This window comes from Vicugna pacos, chromosome 5 (assembly GCF_048564905.1).
Source record: "Vicugna pacos chromosome 5, VicPac4, whole genome shotgun sequence".
Taxonomy (NCBI): Eukaryota; Metazoa; Chordata; class Mammalia; order Artiodactyla; family Camelidae; genus Vicugna; species Vicugna pacos.
Window position 1 is genome coordinate 103,653 of NC_132991.1, and position 12,999 is coordinate 116,651.

The 12,999-nt window shown below is 39.3% G+C and overlaps 1 long non-coding RNA gene across 1 annotated transcript in view; it reads right to left on the reverse strand.

The window, feature by feature from the left end:
* The window catches only part of LOC140696291 (uncharacterized), a 37,239-nt gene that overhangs the window by 20,384 nt on the left and 3,856 nt on the right, over nt 1-12,999 (reverse strand). The window contains exon 2 of the long non-coding RNA XR_012072432.1: nt 9,643-9,775. This is a non-coding gene — a long non-coding RNA (uncharacterized lncRNA). The remainder of the gene's footprint in view (nt 1-9,642; nt 9,776-12,999) is intronic.

Here is a 12,999-nt window from a genome sequence, read left to right on the forward strand (position 1 = left end):
ACTCATTATTCATAAATGACATTTTGCTAATAGGACAGATGTAAGTAGCAAGAGATTGGGGAAATAAAAGATTAAATGGCAGCCAGTGGTCACAAGCACCAGAAGAGCTGGGGGACCAAACATCAAGGCACAATGTCAGCTGAGGGAGGAGCTACTGGACCATGTTGAAGAACTTGAGTGTGATACTGTAGGTCCGACTCAACATTTAGGCTGAAAAGCTAAAAGTAAACCTGGGAGCCTGCTATTCATCGCGTGTTCCAATAACAAGTTCCTTCACTAACCACTGCCCCCGAGCCTGGAAATATGTGTTTGTGGATGTTTCAGTCCTTAACCAACCAAATTTTTTTGTGTGTACAACATTTTGCATTTTCCTCACACGTGGTATCTTGCTGTTCAAACTGTATTTCAGGAACTAGCTGCATGAGTATCTCCAGGAGAACTGTTCCAATACAGCATCTCGGGCTCACCTCACATCTACTGATCCCAGAATGACTCAGGCTCTACCCCGATGCACCTGATCCCCACCGTGATCTGCATACATATTCAAGTTTGAGAAAATCTGCAACTGCTCTGCATTCAGAAGTTCCCTGACTTCCACCAGCAGCGAGAGCCTTCTTTTTCTACATGCTTGTTTTAATCTAGGCATTTAACGTTAAGTATGTTCATCAGGCTGGTGACCACCGGTGCTACCATTTAAGCAAGATATGCCTTACCTGATGTCACAAGTAATGCACTGGTTAGAAAGAGTTCCCAAATAAAATAAAGCACGGGTAGGCAAGCTACAGCCCAAAGGCCAACTCGAGGTTGGCCATCTGTTTTTTCAACAGAGCTGTACATTCATTCATGTATGTACTTTCTATCACTGTTTTCATACGACAATGGCAGGGCTGAAAAGGCAGAGTTTCCAAAACAGATGCCAAACCTACAGAAAGTTTACTCAAGCAGTCAACTTCATCAGTGCTGAGTGGTGATAACCACCTTTTCCCCCCACTATAGCGGGAGTTCAAATCTGAGATCCGTGTGCCTCTAGAGGGGATTCATGAACCCCTTGATTTTGACAATAAAAATTTCTAAGAATGTGTATATATATATATTTGATTCTGGTTTCCATACTTAAATCTTTTATTCATTTATTTATAATTGTATCTTTTTAAATAAATTTACTACACTAACTAGGACCATCAAGCCATGCAGAGTAACAGTGAATGAGAGCATTTGCAATTTGCTCTTGACTTTAATACAAATATCTTTATTTTTCATCATGTAATATATTCATAATATTACACTAAGGTTTACTCCCATTCCTACTTTAGAAATCTAGTATTTTAAAATTCACATGAAAATCTGGCTAAGATGATGTGTTTAAAACAAATTTTTTTTAATGCTTCACATTTCACATCTATAAATGGAAAAATTAAAAAGCCAAAAGTATATATGTCTCCTTTATTTCAAAAATGTATTCAATTCCTTAAATATACAGATAGCTCGCTAGGTGCAAAAACTAGCCTGACTACATAAACTTCTTGTTTAGAAACAATTACTGGACGTAATGATAGCTGACACTTACTGAGCACTTGCTGCAGCTTTTCATGTAATCCGCTCAACTGGCCTATAAAGTAAGAACTAGTAGCCTGCTTTAAAGAAAACTGAGTTGGGATATAGCTCAGCGGTAGAGTGTGTGCTCAGCATGCATGAGGTCCTGGGTTCAATCCCTGGTACGTCCATTTAATAAATAAATAAATAAAATAAAAAATAAAATAAAGACAAATAAATTGAGATCTATAAGAAGCCCAAGGTCACACAGCAATTAAGAGACAGTGCCAAGGAGACAACTTTGGTTTCAATCTTCATAACTTTATAGAATAATTTTATTACCCTCACCATGAACAAGGTAAGTTACTGGTTCACATTTTTGCTATGACCAAAAAAAAAAAAAAAAGAAAAGAAAAAAATTATCTAAATATAGCATATAATAGGGACCTTTTAAACCAGTTTAAAATCTAAATTGACATCTACCTCAAAGACATGGAAAAACATGTTACAAAATAATACAGAAGAATGTACTTCTTATACACCAAATGTATATATTTGATTTCCACAGCTGGTGATTGAAATTGGCACAGCTTCCCCTACAGGGGCCCATGCCAGTCTCCAGCTCCTGCGCTACTTGGCTCCATCAGACGCCCCAGAATTGCCTGCTCCCACATGCAGAGCCTGCACCTATTTAACTGAGATTGGTTCCTATACCTTAGCAACCAGTCAAAAGCTCAAAAAGTAGGGACAGATGCAGCTCTAACACCAAATCTCACTGATGCACTTAAATATTCACTCCTTTCCTCAACCATGTCTGAACAGACACCGGCCTCTGATCTACTCGTATTTGTATCTTATCTTCCCTTTGATACAGATCTGATGCCCTAGTTCCAAGCTGCCTACTTGTCTACTCCAGTTCCTAATCAGCTACCCTATTCCTGACCCCTGTTACTTGCTAGACTCTCCCAGGTTCCATCAACCTATGAAAACATATGCCCTAATAAACGCTGGCAATATCATTGCTTCTATAAGAACAAGCACGAACCAAGAGAAACCACGAGCCAAGCAAAGGAACACCAGACACAGATGTGGATACAAGGTTTTGTGTTTCTTGCAAATCAACATGCAAATCCTACAAAGGAAACCTGACCCAGAATCTATAGACTTTTCCATAAACAATAAAGCATTCTCCATTATGATCTCATTCAATTCCCATATTTCCCAAACAATATTCTTTTACTTGAAATATTACTGTATTACTTGACAATAGTACTGGCACCCTCCCCACCTTTATCTTCCTCAAGACTACCCAGGTATTCCCAGAAGCAGGAGTATATCCCATAATTACCCCCAAAATATCTTGTGAAAAACATCAACCCTAGTGGAGAGCCTGCCTGTCCAATGCCCCTTGTGTACCACAAACACAAGCTTCAAATGACTAGGGGGAAACCTGTCACCACTGTCTGAAAGGTGCACAGTATTGGCGAGACGTCAGCAAGCATCCATGCCTGCTCAGTCAGAAGCCAGGTCTCCAGCGATGCTCCTGATTAGAGGAGCTACTTAAGAAGACTAGTGTGCATGTCTGTGTCCTAGTTGCAAATGAAAGGCTGAGGAGTCTAAACTAGGGAGATGAAATTCTTAAGGCTGAAAATGTACCAAACAAAGCAAGATTTAAAAGGTTCTAGACAGTCAAAACTCATGACAAATAGCTGGCCTGCGCTCTCGCCCCACTGCAGTCTCCTTTTCACACAGCAGCTGGAGGAATAATGTTGAAGTGAAGTCATATCATGTCAGTCTTCACTCAAAACCTTCCAAAGGTTTCCCAGCTGCTCGAAGTCCTAGCCATGGTGTACAAGGCTGCTGTGATCCTTCCAGGAGGCTGCATTTCCCCCACTCCACTCCTGTATCTGTCTCACCTTACATTCTGCCACTTGCCCCTTACTCTGCAGCCACATGAGCCTCAACACCTGTCCCTCTGCCTGGACCATCCTCCCCCAGAGCAGCGCTGGCTGCCACACTTCACTCAGACATCTACTCAATTTCTTCACAAGCTGTCTCTCATCATCCTGTCTGAAAGCCTATGTCCCAATCACACTCCTTCTAGCCCTGCTTTACCTTCCTTCACACTATCATTTATTGACACATCCCTCCACCACTTGAATGTAAGTTCCATAAGAACATGGACTTAGATTTGTTCTGTGATGTACCCTCATTACCTAGGACAGAGTAAGAAAGAAAACAGGGGCTCAGTAAATGTCTGCCATAAGAATTAAGGGATCCACTTACCGGTCCATGGAAGTATCTGTTTTCATTTATATTTATTTTAAAAAAAAGCAGCCTATACCTTGCTGATAAGAGAGCCATGCATCAATTATCAGGAAATGTGATCTTATGATACTCATCCAAGAAGTATCTGAGTTTCTAATAGGTCTAGCATTTGCAAAGTGCAGTTTGTTAAAAATAAAATTATTATAGATCTATTCACTAGATAAGGTTTTTAAAAATCTTCCACTGATGCTATGAGCACATTTCGGATACCAGTCTCTGCAATTACCCATGCAACTTTCAGCACTGTTTTGCATGACTTTCTGGACAGCAATGTAACTGTCATACTGCTGTTGCAACTAAGTTTTTCAATAACCACTGAAGTACATGGTCAACGTCTTACTTCATATTTCAACAGTTCAGCAAGCAGCAGATTTTATTTATAAGTAGAACTAAACTGCATGGGATAGAACCCCAGCTCTGCCACTTACTAGCTGAGTGATCTTGGACAAGTTACCTCCCTCTTTGTGCCTCACTTTCCCTGTCTGTAAAATAAGTGAAATGCCAGTATCTGTACCTAATAGTGTTGTTACCTGGATTAAATGAATTAATGTGTTTACAATAGCATACAGTATCTAGCAGGTAAGAATTCAGTAAATTACTGCTTAATTAATCAATGAATATACTATCTCATTTAAATCTCAAACCAACCATATAAGACAAGTACAATTAATCTTAAGATGAGGCACAGAGAGGTTAAGTAACCCAACCAAGAGTACAAAACTTCCTTCTAGCACTAACATTCTGTGAGTCTAAACTTACCCCAAAATGAAAAGGGTTTTTTTTTTATAACGTTTCATGTTAATAACATAGTAAATTTTACAACTTTTATTGGATAGAATCAGATAACTATGAAGACATTCTACATTTCCCTTGAGTCTAATTTTTGCAGGGAATGACAATTGCTGAGTGTTTAAAAAAAATTTTTTATAGGAAGACGTAGCAGTTGAGAAAAAGCAATTAAGTATTTATAGAGAAAATTCTAACCCATTCAGTCTAAGTAATTTTTTTTAATTAATAGGGAATAAAAAAATACTCAACAGGGAAACAAACCTACAAATCTAGGAGTAAAAATAATACAACAATGAACAATGAAAAAAATGAATATTCTATTGTAGTCCCTGAATACAGACCTGGAGCTGCTTTTATCACTCGGATACATTACCCAAGCTGGCAACAGGATCCGCAGGGAGCAGACCAGGAAGGACTCAAAGGATGCCGACCTCTAACTCCTTTTCTCCCTTCTGCTAAAGCGTGTCACACTCACTGAGGATGTTCTAATCATGTAAAGTCCTTAACAACGGAGAAAACAGATCTGTCTCCCGACAATGATGCAGACAAAATCCATTTAACCGAGAGTACAGTAAGACGGTAGTGATCTGACATCAAAGGAAAACCACAGGTTCCACTGAGGAAACTTTCTAGATAACTGAAGTTTATCTATGTGCCAGATGCCTTTCCACGTGGACTAGTACTGCGTTTTGTTTGTGTGTTTGTCCTCTACTTTAGCATCTTCTTGAGCCAGGCTCATCCTTACTAATATCTTTATCCTAAGAGGTCATAATGCTGTGATAACCTCTAGGCTATTGCCTTATTGTGCCATCATTCTTATATAAAACGCTCCATCCTGCAGGGTAGTTATTGGTCAATGTGTCTTTTCTCTACTATGACATTATCTATACATAAAAAGCAGACCAACAGCTTTTACTTTCCAGCCCTTAGTTGTAATCACCAGAAATCTGCATAAAATAAATTCAAGTGGTGCCTAGTACCTGCAAGCCCCATGGGAAATCTGAACATCCCCACACTTAAAAAGAGAAAATAATATTCTTGGTTATGTAAGGACAACGCCCTTAAGCTTGTAAGATGCAAACAGGTATTTAAGGGCATGAAATTAGGAGTTCAGAACAAAAAAACAATATATATTAAGAGAGAGAAAACAAATGTGGCAAAAGATAACCATTAGTTAACTTAGGTAAAAAGTATACAGATGTTCATTGGACTATATATACTACCAACCTTTTAGAAAATATAAACGTTTTTAAGATAAAAAGTTAAGAAAAAACAAACATAGTATATCAAGCAAATGCCTATGTGTAAAACTGGTAGAAGAATAATTAGATTGTACCTGTAATACGGAGAAAACAGATTTAACTAATTTTTGCAGTTAAAAGAAAAACTGGGGGGGAAAGTAAAGCTACACCAAAAACTCACTTACCTACACACACACAGGAATAAGAGGAAAATGGCCAGCAGACTCTAAGCAGAAAAAACAGAGCTTGGTCTCCTTGCCACTGGAGAGCTTAGCAGGTCTATTCTTTTTTATAATTTGAGAAAAGCATTTTATTTCCTGTAACTTTTTTGAAAGACACCAGGATACTGGTATTTACTAAAGGTACTCTGCCATTAAAAAATGTTTTTTCCCCCCTGATGTCTTCCGTGAGTACTTGATCACAAAATTACATAAGGGATTTCTTTTCTAATAGATACTTTTGTAAAAGATAGAACCTATATCTCACCATCTAGAGATTTATTACCTGTCCTCAGCTTTTAAAAAATGAATACATATATAAATTTATCTCTGATGAAACTGAAATGGTATTGTGCATAAAATGTTTCTGTAAGCTGCTTACCTTCTCTTAATTGCAAATACTTCCTAACATCAAAAACAAAAACAACCAAAAACCTCACAAAGAACTTGACTGACCGAAAGCCAAATGGCTCAAATACTCTAAGCACAAAGAGCCTCAATTATGCTCTGATTGTAAAATGATCCAAGCTTCATACAGTGGCAGAATCTAACAAACTCATTATACTTTTTAACGCACATGTTTCTTAGAGGCAGTTAAGTTTTTAACAGCATGAATTCTGGAGCCAGACTGAACACATTCAAATCCTGGCTTCCCCACTTAATAGCTAAAGGCCTTTTCTGACTTGGATAGCTTACCCTCCCTGATCCTGTTCCCTCATTTATAAAATGAGAGTAACAGAGCCTTACAGAGATGTTGTGGAATGTGAGTTGATACACCCTAACCTGGGCATTTGGTGTATCAGCTCCATTCAGAAACCTGGCACACAGTAAGTCTGCCCTAAGCGCCAGCCCTTGGGGTTATTTCTCATGTTCCATCAGGAGACAGTATCTTGCTTCCCAGGAGTGCCTGCGAACAAAAGCTTCCTTCCTAACTCCTAAATCTAAAGCCTACGATCTTCTGTTCTGATCTAAATTAAATGTAACAGACCAAAAAACATAGAATGAACATGCCATTGACATCAGAGGAGAAGAGACCATCAGCACAGCTCACTGACGGTGGCTCAGTGCCATCTTTGTGTGGGAGAGCAATATTACGTAAGAAACAAAGTGAATCATTTTCCTTTTCTATGAAAGAACGTTGATCAGACAATCTTATGAATAGAGGAAGAAAATCTGCAAAAATCTTTTGACATCACAGATCTTCGTGTTTACAGAAAAACTCAATTACAATATATGAGACGATGTGTATGAATAAGCTAAGGCTGGCACATTCCCATTCCTCAGGAAAATCACTTGTAATCGAGGTGTTCTGTACAGCCTTTTCACTTGTGCAATTTAAAAGCCAGATAACAAGAGCATTTTCCCCAACATAAAATTGTATTTTCTTCCTAAGGAACTTGAGTCATCAACCATGTCTTAGGCATCACACTGTGCTGACCAGGGCTTCTAACATTTATGTATTCACCCTGATCTTAAAGAACTAAATTCCATTAACAAAGCTGTTCTCTTGTAGGACAAAGGCAGATTTCGAGGAGCAGTCTTGTCTTATGTTTCAGCAACATACTTAAGTGCCTTTACTGCTGCAGTCTTGGAGAAGCGACTTGTACAGTGTGACTTCAAACCTAGCTACATTATCTATTTCTTCATTAGAAACTAGTCAAATTATTTTCTACAAATATCTACACCTAAGAGCTACAAGTGAAAGTTCAAGAAAGGAGAGTGTGTCTACAGTTATACGCATATTCCAACCCACCCACTTTTTCAGACAAGCTAGTCTCTAAGAATTAAAACTAATGCAGCTAGCTGGCTCAAAGTGAAATAATAAACTATAAATTATAAACTAAATCAATCACAAAGGACATAAAACATTGATTTAATACTGAATGTATTAAATTCCATCCACTTATGAAATATAACTTAAAAATCCAAAAGTGGAAACATGTACATAATTTAATTTCCACACCAATTTGAAACTCCTGTACACCATTTCAAGTAAGTGCAGACACAAGGAGAGACATCAGCGACCCACATAAAGGACTGTAACTTTCAACGATCTAACATACACACTCTCACACACACACACACACACACACACACACAATGGCTCTAGTCACTCCCCCAATGTTGATAGCTGTCTATCCCACATCCTGCAGTATATCCTAAACCCACCCTCATGACCTCACCTTTCTCCCATATTGCACCTCAAACCATCTGCCTCTGTCTCTTTCCAGGAAATCTGGATGTGTAAATAAAACAATTCTGCCAAAAATGTTACAGATGAAAATAAGGGGAGAGAGGGATGGAGTTAAGAGAAAGATATGAAGATTTTTTAGGACTTCTGAGTTAAAATTCTGAAGAAAATAAATTGTGAAAAGTTGAAGCTGAGTAGAACTAATTGTGAAGATAGATTTGCAGAGTAAGTTGCTGCTTAAGGGCCTTAAAAATCTTCCCCCACAGAAACTAAAACTCTTCTAATCCAGGCTCTTCTGGGTTAACAAGCAACTGGTTTGGGCTGGTTTTGAGATAATCCCCATGGGCCATCATTCCATCACTGCTATAAATTAACAGAATCAGATATTCTTCCCAAACACAAGCTCAGAGATGAAGAGAAGCATGGGCAACCCTGGAAAGCAGACTCCACTTGTTCTGACTGCAGTGCCTGAGCGCTGGAAGAGGGAGGCTTCACAGGCTAAGAATACGGGAAGCTTACGCAACTGGAGTAATCAATGAAGACAGCAAGCCGTGGGAAATAACAACAATGCAAAAAAGCCAAAGAAGACAGTGGCAACAGTGACACATCTCTGCTAGGGCGGGGTTTCTCAGCCTCAGCACCGCAAACACTTGGGGCAGATAATTCGTTGTTGCCGGGGGCTGTCCTAAGCATGTAAGCTGTTTACCAGCATCGCTGGCCTCTAGGCACTGGGTGCCGGGAGCACCCCTCCAGCTTCAACAACCAAACCGCCTCTCTGCCTCCTACAAGTGCTGCGGGCTCTGCTCTGCGTATACATTTTTTAATACAGGTTAGTTTCTTGAAGGATACAAAACTGCATAAATACTATGATGTAAACTCGTAACAACAGGCATTTTAAAAGACTGAATGATGAATATTAAAAAGTGATAAAATTGTATTTGAGAAGGAATTCAGAATTTTTCAGTTCTATTAGATGATGTTTGGTAATGATGTTCCAGTATTTCAGCTTCTAAAAATACATTTATTTATCCATATTTTCTAACCGATGGATTCCAAAAGAAACTAGGTCTGGAAACAACATAATTTTAACAATATTTGCAAAGCACTTTACAGTTTCTTCACCATTTTTACAAACTTAACGTACTTAACTCTTAGGAAAAGAAGCAGTGTATAAATATCCCACTCAATTCCTAAGTATAAGATTCTACCTGTGTACTTTTGAAAACTAAATCCAAACTTCAAAGTTCAAAGATGTGTATGTGTGTATCCTTTGCCATCATCAATGCAAGAAGAAATGAATGAAAAGGTAATTCTGCTCCACAAATCATACATATACACTTGCCTCCAATGCAGAGATCACAGTTTCCTCCACCTTGTCTCTGAAACAGGAATTACAATTCACATATAATCGATGGTATCAAGCATATTCTTGACCTGAAGAGTCTAATTCCAGCTTAAGGAGAGTAAATATATACCTGTAAAGGAGAAATATAATTGACAATGTATCTTAACATCTAATTTCTCCCCTCCTCTCCAAATTCACCAAACTTCTACCTCCCAACTATCTGGACCAACGCTTCCCAAAGGACTAGGCACAGGTTACTGAAGGACCATGCAAACTTTTAACCAACCCCCAACAAAAGTATTAGCTTGCAAGTAGGATACAATCGGACTTTGACACAAACCCCAACCTATAACCTCCTATCTGGATTCAGAATTTTAGCCATTTTCAACTTCAAAGACTGAGTTCCTCAAAGTTTTATAAAATCAGACTCTTCCCAACAACAGCATCTATGGTCCAAATTCAACCCAGAGAGTGAGCCCTCAAGAAATTTTGATACTTTCACATTAAACATTTGCCAAGTTTGACCAGTTTTTCTTCCATGTAATTTCTTGTTCTACTCTTATTTATTCCTGCAATCACTTCCCTAATCCATGACTCAATCACCCAGTTCGTCAAGCAGCTAATTTATTTCCTATTGTATTATATCCCAACTGCTCAACCAACCAAAATTCCAAACACTCTGCCTCACAGTTATCGTGGCCTGTTATGTGAATAATCAGAGTCGCAGTTCCCATGGTCCTGTGAGCATCTCCCCTTATTTCCTGCCTTGGATTCCGCCCTCCAGGCAGGTAAACCTGCACGCGCCTCACTAGACTGCACGCCGTTCCCTGCCGCCTCAGAAAGCCCTCCCCAGCTGGCTGACGTCCTTCCAGCTGAATAAATTCTCATTTCAGCTGCAAATAGATACATATCTGGAACTCTAGTTTTAGGTCTTGGCATTTCTGTCTACGCCTACAAACTGTGTTTTTCACTTCTCTTCCCCCTCCAGGCTGTAGCATCATGACTCCTAGAGGCACAGACACACCAGAAAGTCTGGGGACTGAACAGCGGAGCTTTCCCTGTGCAAGTTCACAAGCTGTTGAGTTGGAACTGCAGTAGCTTCGGGATGAATTCACCCAACAGCCAAAGGCGCCCGTGTTCCCTGAGACCTGGTCTCAGCGCTGCTGTTGCCGCAGCCCGGCCGGGACAGGACGGCCCCGCGAGCACCGAGCCGAGGCCTGCGCGCTGCCGGGCGGCAGGGTCACTGCCTCCCGGGGGTCTGACTCGGGGGGGGGGGGGGGTGGGGGGGGGCGGGGGGCCGCCCCGCGCTTCCCATCTGCCCTGAGCGCGGCTTCCTCCCGCTGCTGTGCAGCCGGGCAGCTCAGCTAAGGGAGGGCTGGCCCTGCTGGGTTTCACTCAGAACAAGCAGACTTCAGAGTTGCTAGAAGAATTAGTAACAATCATTCAATAAATCAAATCCTCTTTTTAAAAACAACCCTGGGGCTGTTTGCCCAAGCTTGTCACACAGACTTGCTCATGTGAAAACACAAAACACAAATCAAGTCCTGCAGCCCGGAGTGAGCGCCCTGCGACTTGGGGCTCGGACTTGAAGGCACCATGTGTTTCTCTGTTCACAGCCTTTCGCACCTACAATTTGTTTCCTGCAACTTGTGGCCACACAGGCCTCTCATTAAACTTTGTGTTAGCAGTTGTAGCCAGTGACTGCCCCTGCCCTGCCCCCAAATCTCTCCACATAAACAAACTCCATTTTTTGATACCCCATATAGACTGCATCTGAAGCTAGGCCACCCTAAAAATGTATCTCTAACTTTGGCAAAATTTTCTGGACCATTAGAATGTAGTAAAATTCAAAGATGAACAAGAAACTTCACTTCATGTGAATCATAGTCACCAAACCTGTAATGTGATGCACAGCAGCGACTTACTACAAACTAACAGCAAAACAGAGCATCCGGAGCCCCTGCCTTCTACCTCCTGCTTAATCTTTCCTTTAAATACAGAAAGTACTTTTTCTTCACTGATAATTTACATTTCTGGAGAGCATATTACAATCAGATATTTTAGCCTATGTTTAATATCAATAACCTAGTGTATTAGTTTAGAGCCAGAGTACTCATGATTCAAATCTCAGAAATGACCTACCTGAAGCCTAAGGAATGTGCATTTTATTTGCTGTGTCTCTCTGGTTATTCATCAGTTTCTTCTCTCCATCCTATTTTGCCTCATTAACTAATACATCATCCCAGTTGTTTACAAAGTAACAGGGCAATCTCAACACTAAACTCTACACAGCAAAACACGTGTTAAAAAAAAATGACTAAAGCTCATATGTCTTACTGCACAGAAGATTCAGAACTTATTTATTCCACTTTACAGGCAAATGTCAAGTATGATTACTTTCCCCACAGGAAATATATTAGAAACAGTTAATCAGAAGGTGACATCCTCAAGGTTTGCAAGAAAACCAGGAAATTTAAATAAAAAGTTGGAAATAGTATTAAAACTAGATACAAGAATAAGAAACACCATCATCTAGAGTAAATTTAGAATGCCCATTCAGTTGTTTCTGGAAAAATAAAAAACAGAAACTACAAGAGAGCCCAAAACAATAAGTTGTTCTTACACTAAACTTCAAACATTTAAGAAAAGATTAAACTCAGTCCACTTTAGGGTCACAATAAATATGTAACACATTTCAGAAAATCTTCCATCAAAAACAGCCAAAATTTTTAAGTCTGGTCCCAGAGACTTGTTACACAGCAATCTTCTCTTTGCCAAACCCTTCATCTACCAACAATGTTAGAAAAATGTTTATTGTTCAATTTCTTATTCCATTTCATTGTCTTCATTTTGAAAGCAGAGTTTATATTTATAACCCATTCTTTTTAAATTGACATTTAGTCAGTATACAATGTTGTGTCAATTTCTAGTGTACCATATTATACCTCAGTCATACATATATATACATACATTCTTTTTTTTTAGTATTTATTTATTTTAAATAAATCCTGATCACACATACCGTTTTATATTCTTTTCCATTATAAGCCACACAAGATATTGAATCTAGTTCCTCGTGCTATACAGTAGAGGACTGTTGTTTATCTATTCTATATAAAGGACTTAGTATCTGCAAATCTCAAACTCCAGTTTGTCCCTTCCCACCTGGTAACCATAAGTTTGTTTTCTATGTCTGTGAGTCTGTCTCTGTTTTGTAAATAAGTTCACTTCTGTCTTTTTTTTTTTTTTTAGATTCAACAAATACATGATATCATATGGTGTTTTTCTCTCTTTCTGGCTTACTTCCCTTGGAATGGATAATCTCCAGGTCCATTCATGGTGCTGCAAATGGTA